This window comes from Caloenas nicobarica, chromosome 3, assembly GCF_036013445.1.
Source record: "Caloenas nicobarica isolate bCalNic1 chromosome 3, bCalNic1.hap1, whole genome shotgun sequence".
Taxonomy (NCBI): Eukaryota; Metazoa; Chordata; class Aves; order Columbiformes; family Columbidae; genus Caloenas; species Caloenas nicobarica.
Genome location: NC_088247.1, coordinates 6735570 through 6743248, shown reverse-complemented (window position 1 = coordinate 6743248; position 7679 = coordinate 6735570). Strand labels below are relative to the sequence as shown.

Genomic DNA, 7679 nt, shown 5'->3' with positions numbered 1-7679 from the left:
TTATCCCATCCCAGCCCACATCTCCCTACCCCATCCCAGAGTCACAGAGTGGTTGGGGTGGGAAGGGACCTCTGGAGATCATCCAGTCCAACCCACCTGCTACAGCAGGTTCACCAGAGCAGATCACACAGGAATGTGTCCAGGCGGGTTTGAATGTCTCCAGAGAAGGAGACTCCACAACCTCTCTGGGCAGCCTGGTCCAGGGCTCTGGCACCTCAAAGGAAAGAAGTTTCTCCTCATGTTCAGATGGAACCTTCAGCCTGTGCCCGTTGTCCTTCAGCTTACCGTTGGGCACCACTGAAAAGGGTCTGGTCCATCCTCTTGACACCCACCCTGGAGATATTTATAAACATTGATGAGATCCCCTCTCAGCTTCTCTTCTCCAGGCCGAACAGCCCCAGCTCTCTGTGTCTCCTCATCAGAAAGATGCTCCAGACCCCTCATCGTCTTCATAGCCCTCGCTGGACTCCCTCCAGTAATTCCTCGTCCTTCTTAAACTGGGGAGCCCAGAACTAGATGCAGAACTCCAGGCACGGTCTCATCGGGGCAGAGTAGAGGTGCGGGGAGCAACGTGAGACCCCCCTCCCGGCTCACCTGTCCCCTCACCCCTTCCCCTCCCGCCATCGCCGCCCACGCCGGTAACCGAGACCCGGCACGAAGCGGTGGGAGGTGAGGGGGCGTGGCCAGGGGCTGGAGGGGGCGGGAACATCCTGCTCCTCGCATTCTTATTGGTGGCTCCCGCTTGCCCGTTTAGGTGGGAAGGTTTGCTGATTGGGTCGTGGTGTTCTCTCATCCCTCCCGCCTTGTCTTCCACCTTCGCCTCAGCGGCGCGGGGCGTTCGCGGCGGAGCCGGCGGCGCGGTGCTCGGGGCGGTGGGGAGGCGAAGGACGAGCGGGCCGCAGCAGGTAAGGGCAGAGCCGCTGCCTCGGTGTGGGCTAGGGAGGAGTGCGTTCCTTCCTCGGCGAGGCCGCCCGGTTGCAGCCCTGCCCCGCCGACCTGGCGCCGTGCTCCCGCCGTGGCGGGGTTATGTAACCGCCCCGCGGTCCTGCCCCCGCCCCGGGCCCCGCTCTTGCCTCGGGGCTCCTGTCCCCGGGGGCGAGCCCGGGGCGTCCCCGCGGGCGCCCGCCCTCCGGCCGGGGGTCGTGCCTGCCGTGCAGCCCCGCTCGGCAGGAGCGAGGGGCGGAGGTGAGGCCGTGCGGGGAGGGCGGGAGTCGTGGCGGCTGGTCCCCCGGGCAGGAGGGGAGGGGAGCTGGGGGAGGTGAGGGACTGTCCCGGCGTGTGGGGAGGGGGTGGAGGAGGCGGGAAGCGCCGGGTGTCGGCTCGGAGCAGGTGGAGGTTTGCGGGGATGCGGAGCCGTCCCGGACACTCGCACAACTTGGGGCTGGTGTGCGGAATGCAGCGGAGCTCCATGTGCAGGGGGAGACCTCTCTGGTGACCAGTGACAGAACCCGAGGGAACGGCAGGAAGATGTGCCAGGGGAGGGTCAGGTTGGACATGAGGAAAAGGTTCTTCCCCCAGAGGGTGCTGGACACTGGAACAGGCTCCCCAGGGAGGTGTCCCGGCCCCAACCTGACAGTGTTCAAGAAGAGACTGGACAACGTCCTTAGACACACGGTGTGAACTGTGGGGTTGTCCTGTGCAGGGACAGGAGCTGGACTCGATGATCCTTGTGGGTCCTTCCAACTCAGGGCATTCACAGAGTGGCTGGCGTTTTAAGGGACCTCTGGAGATCATCCAGTCCAACCCACCTGCTACAGCAGGTTCACCAGAGCAGATCACACAGGAATGTGTCCAGGTGGGTTTGAATGTCTCCAGAGAAGGAGACTCCACAGCCTCTCTGGGCAGCCTGTTCCAGGGCTGTGGCACCTCAAAGGAAAGAAGTTTCTCCTCATGTTCAGATGGAACCTTCAGTCTGTGCCCGTTGGGCACCACTGAAAAGAGTCTGGGATTCTGGTTCTATGAGCCTTTTCTTGGGCTGTTTTAAAATTAGCTGCAGCATCCCCACACTGATGGTAATTGATGCTTATATAACAGGTAGCTCGCCGAAATTGTTGGTTGTATTTTTTCCCCCTACCTCTCCAAGGTTCTTTTGTATGTCTTTAAAATATTTTTGGTCCCTTTACTGCTTGATTTAAGCATTTAATCTAGTTTTCTAAAAGGAGAATGCATGGTAGGTTTATACAGTTGAAATAAATCATACAGACGAGAATCATAGTTTAATCCAGGGTTACACTTTACTTGAGCTTCTGTGTTTGGCTTTCAAGTTCTACACTTACAAATTGGTTTGATCTTTGTGTTGTTTACCTAGTTAGAGTGGTTGCTTTGTGGAAAAGGAAGATGCTTTTCCTATGAAAATAAATAATTATCGTAAAGAAACTTTGCTGCATTTATTCCTACAAGAAAACTAAATTATATGGTTGCACATCATTTCTGAACAGATGGAAGTCTGAATACTGTGAGAATATGAAACATTCAGAAAAACTACAAATGCATCACAGTAAACAAGGGCAAGATTTTATGTAGATTATCAACTTTGTTAACTAGTAACTGGTACTGTTATTTTTTTAACAGCAGGAACTATCCCGTTCTCCTTAAACTTCTGAGAAGGAGTTGTCAGCTATGTCATCTAGTTTATCTGTCCTTTTTCAGACATTGCAGCGTATTCAGATTCAGTGGCTTGGTTTGTCATTGTTTGTTTTGAAAGTGTTTGTCATTGCCTTGGTGTCCTTAATGCTTTTAAAGTTACAAATTACTTGTGCATGCCAGCAGAAAATCCTGTTCAAGAAGACTTTGAAATTTTATTCCTTGTCATCTAGGTGTCTTGAGTATCTTCTAGGAGTTAAACACTGAACAGCTCCCGTTGCATGTAATCCCACCATGTGTTTCTCTTTTTTTGTTGTTTGTTTTTTTTTGTGTGTGTGTTTTTTTTTTTCCTTCCAACAGAGATAGGGAAAGCAGGTCTTGGTAAGAATTGGAGTAGAGTTGTGCTTTTTATGTTACAGGCTAGAAGGCTATGAAATGAGTGTTCCACTGACCCATGTGTGAGGTGACAGATCTGGCTGCAGGCCAGTGACGTGGTAATACTGTGTGTGCCTTATAAAACAGGCTGGCTTTAAATAGAGTAGCATAGAGGCCAAGTGAAGGTAATCAGAAAGCTCGTTCTCATTTCTTTAAATTTGGGGAGGGTTTTTTGTTCTTCGAATACCTTAATGTCACCATGATAATTTTAGTGATTGATTATTCAAAGCCCAACTTCTTGACCTTAAGAACAGCACATAAAATCTTCATGCCTGGCACTGATTGCTCGAAGTATCATCTTCTGATTGTGGAATGGGGCTGGAGTTTTGGTTTAGGAGGGTTGAGCACCAGTGTCTGCTGACTTGTTTCCCCCAGGGCTGGAGGTACAAATTGCTTATCGAGCCACTGCCAGCTGAGTTCCTCTACATCCCTGGCATTGCGGGGCACGGTTGAGCTTCCTGAGCAATAAGCAGGTCTCGAACAACCCGAGCTGGCCAGCTCCGCTTCAGATGAATGAAAGTGAATAGTCCTTTTTGGTTGTTAAAAGCTTCCAAAAATAGTTGCAAAGTCTCAGCTAAATTTAATACGGCTAGAATGGCAATGGGAAGGATTAGAACATTTGGGATTTGCACCAGTTAACATTTAAAAAAAAAAAAAATCCTCTTCCTCATATGCCACTTCTGTAAGAGGAATAGTGGAGACTGACACTATTTTTGTGTGGTGCTAACCAAATTGGAGTTTAAATGTGAGTGGACTTCACTGCACTTGTAATTTTTATTACTGTCAGGGGAGTAGTCATTGCCCAGGTCCTGTTCTGCTCTTTCTAATTAAGTAAAATGTCTCAATTTAAGTCCAAGGAAGCTTTCCAGAGTGAAGAACTAGCACCATATAAAAATAAGGCTAATCTCCGGTGTTTGTTTTGCAGAACGGAATGAAATTTCAGGAGTTTACTGCTATGTGAACTTCCCTGTTATACTCCTGTGTTCTGCCAAAGTCTTTGGTGTGGGTCCAGTTGCCTTGAGCAGAAGTTGCATCCTTAGGCTAACCCTCCAGATAGGTGACTCTGCTTCTGTTAAATCAGTGAGTATTTTAAGTGAAAACTGGTTATTTCACTTAAGTCTCACTTAGTGGATTTGAATTATGGTAAAACTTGCCTTTTTTTTTTCTTCTTGATGGGAGCAGAGGTGGAATTTCTACACTTTCTCTGGACCCTTCTAGAAAAACAACTACAACTTTCCTTGCTTTTTGTTTTTTCCCTAAATTTTCTTAATTCCTGTAGATTACAGTTTCCAGGTTTGCACTCAGGACTCAATACTTCTAGTTTATAGTGCTTATATTTAGAGCTTCTATTTGTAACATTTTGTTTGCTTTATTCTATTTTTAGTCATGTTGTTTGTCATGGCAAGCAGTGTTTAATAAAAAAAAGTAAAGTTTCCTAGCAATTTCAAGAGATATGTGCCTGTTTCTTTATGTCCCTCAGGGACTCTCTTTAAAAACTCTTAAGACAGGAAAATGGTCACCAAGGAAATGCCTTATTAGTTTCCATAAAAACAGTGGATAAATCTATATGTGCTTTGTGATGTACAAGGTATTGATCCATTCAGACACTTCAGGTCTTCAAGTTGTCTTCATTCAGCAAAATTTCAGCTGAAGCTCTTTGTTCTGTAGGGGTCTAACTTTATAACAAGATGTGTGTCTTTCAATTTTAGACTGAAAAAGCAATACTTTTTGATAACACTTTTTCAAACAGAAACTTAGTAAGCTATTGCTATTTGCCAATGAATACAATTTTCTGCTGGTCCCTGTTAATTTGAATTAGAGGTGTACAATATCTAAAAATAGTGAGGTGGCAGAATTAATACTTATCTCCCACCTGGAATCTCTACAGCGCTTTCGGTTACGGAATCTATGGGGTTGAAAACTGACATGGCCTAATCTGTTCCAGTGGGAAAGGCGTTTGCTTCGTGTTTGGAACTATCACAAATCGTAACCTCTTGCACAATTCGACTGCAGGAGGTGAAGTCTGAAATAACTTTTGTCATTGTACAGTGATGCAAAGCATGGATATAAATTGCATGAAACAAGTGACAAGGAGATTCCATGTAGGATCTGGAGGGATGGTGGCTGCAACGGTTTTCCAAAGGTTAAAAGTACCACACTCTTGTGGTACTCGGGTCTGTGTAATGTATTTTCTGACTTGAAAGTTTAGGGTCAAAACACTACACCAAATTCAGAATAACACAGGAATACAGATTGCAAATGGGTGAACTTTAAAGGGGATAAATGGATATGGCAAGGAATCGGCATTAGCTGGAGGTTACACAAACTTGGTCTCAGGTTTGTTTTTGTTGCAGTATCTCAGCCTTATAAAGGGAGAAATCCTGCTACAGGGTCCCCCTTAAGGTCTTGATGACTGAATTTAGTATCAATATTGATGCTGGATGATGCCTCAGTGTTACTGTATTATCTTATGGCGTTGCCCCTTTTGAAATTCTCTTGGACAACTTTTGGTATCTTAAGTATCTGAGAAATTTCCTGATTTGGGGAGGGAGAGGTAAATGCACAACTTGGTTTGAACTCATTACATCTTAAGGGTAAACCATACTCATATTTCTTAAGTGGATGTCTTTCCGTATTTTTTTGATAATAGAAAAAGGACCATAAGAGGGGGGAAGCTAACTTATTTTTTAAGAAGCTTTAATATAAATAAGAACGTGATCCAGTGATTGTATTATGGTTACACAAAAAATTACATTTAATTATATTTATTTTATATGGCAGCCCAGTTCTTGGATTATACATAACTTGGAATTAATTGTTTTAAGGGATTTGGAATGTGAATTCTTTTGTTCTAAATTAGTAGAAGAATTGTAAAGAGAACATTTTTTTTGACAGAGAACTGGCTGAAGTGGCAAACTAAATTCAAAGACATCACAAAACACCATCACCAAAACACGTGAGCCTTACGGTGTTTGGTCATAATAAAGGATATGTACTTATGATGCGTCTTACATATGTTTAGCACTATAAATAATGCAGAGAAAGGTAATGCCAGCTCATGACTGGCTGGAAACAACATCTGATATAGTAACTCATTATGAAGTCCATGCAGAGCTGTGACAACTCAGACTACAATTTCATGAATGCCTTAAGTAAATTAGTTGTTGGAAAGTACCACTCTAACCTTTGCTTGTCTGTTCTCAAAAAGCTTTGCCCACTTTTTCTGGTTGCTACAAACACTTGTGCACCCACGGGTCAGTTATCTACCTAAAGGAGTTAAACCCAAGCTTTTTTTTCCTTAGGCCTGGTGTTTTCCTTTAACTGAATTGGTTTGTGCAGTTGTGCCACGAGTGGGAGCAGGAGATGCTTTCTTCATGACAAAAGGTAGCGGAGGCCTGTCTGTGTAGGAGATGACTGATGTTGGAAGTGAGAAGCTCAGGTACAGGTCCTAGCAAGTGATAGGATGAGAGGAAATCATAGAATATCTCAAGTTGGCCTCAAGTGGTACTGGGAAAGGTTCGGATTGGATATTAGGAAATGTTTCTTCATGGAGAGGGTTGTCAGGCATTGGAACAGGCTGCCCAGGGAAGTGGTGGAGTCACCATCCCTGGAGGTGTTTAAAAGATGTATAGATGAGGTTCTTAGGGACATGGTTTAGTGCCAGAGTTAGGTTTTGGTTGGATTTGATGATCTTAAGGGTCTCTTCCAACCAAAATGATTCTATGACGGATATATTGCATCTTTTGGCAGAAGTGCCAGTTTGTCCAGTCAGAGCCTGAACTTACGGCCCAAGGGTCTGAAGTGTGCCAACAAATGTTGATTTGATTGTCCCCTCTGATTATCATTGTACTCAGGCTCACAGGCAGTTTATTTCTCTTGGGGAGCGTATATGTCTTTTATTACTGAGATTTTTATTTTAATTGTGGTGATGTGCTTAATATTGTGCAGTACATGGCCCTTGTTTCATAACATTTACTATACAGTAGTTATGCCATACAGATATTTTTAACTGTGCAATTAAATTGAGCAGAGGATTTAATAATCAAGGTATTGTAAATTGATTTGCTAACATAAGGAGGACTGATTGGAATTCTGGGTATATTTTAAGTGTAGAAGGAGCATGAGCATGTATTCACACCCACGTACGAGTCTTGAAAAAGAGGTGGTCAAAAGGCACGTAAGGCAGTGACTTTCTTAAGATGAGCAAATATCTCAAGAAGTGATTGAAAAAAGGAGCAAGCTCTGCTGTTAAAGAGCTCCAGCAGAGCAAAACTACTGCAATGTAATGTAAGAGTATATATTAATTTCTAATCTCAGATGGAACTTTGAAGCCTATATATTGTAGCATTTCCTGCTATAGTGTATGTTTCTTATTGCCAGCTACAATGGTTAAAAATTTGAACTTCATTGTTGTAACTTAAAATCCTTTTCTGTTTTGCTGCTTGTCATAGTGGTTTTGCTTAATTCTTAATTTAAAAACTTCATTTCTTACCTAGTACTTTATAATGTGGTTCTCCCAGGAGAGAAAAAAATAAACAAAGAACAGTTTAGTGAAAACCTGTAGACTTTTCTGACTTCTGTTGATATATTAACATTCTTTACTTCTCTGCACACCCTAATAGCTTTGTTATGTGTTGGGGAAGAGGACATGTGAAATTTGT

At 44.3% G+C, this 7679-nt stretch overlaps 1 protein-coding gene across 2 annotated transcripts in view; it reads left to right on the top strand.

Annotated features, from left to right (window-relative positions):
* The first annotated feature begins 819 nt into the window (after positions 1–819).
* Positions 820–7679, top strand: part of RCAN2 (regulator of calcineurin 2) — a 94908-nt gene continuing 88048 nt past the window's right edge. Inside the window, exon 1 of one of the 2 annotated variants that reach the window (XM_065630774.1) lies at positions 820–905. The gene's annotated coding sequence lies outside the window, so the exon portion shown is untranslated. Of the gene's footprint in view, positions 906–1108; positions 1186–7679 lie in introns of those variants that run through there. The other variant, XM_065630776.1, reaches the window with a different exon arrangement.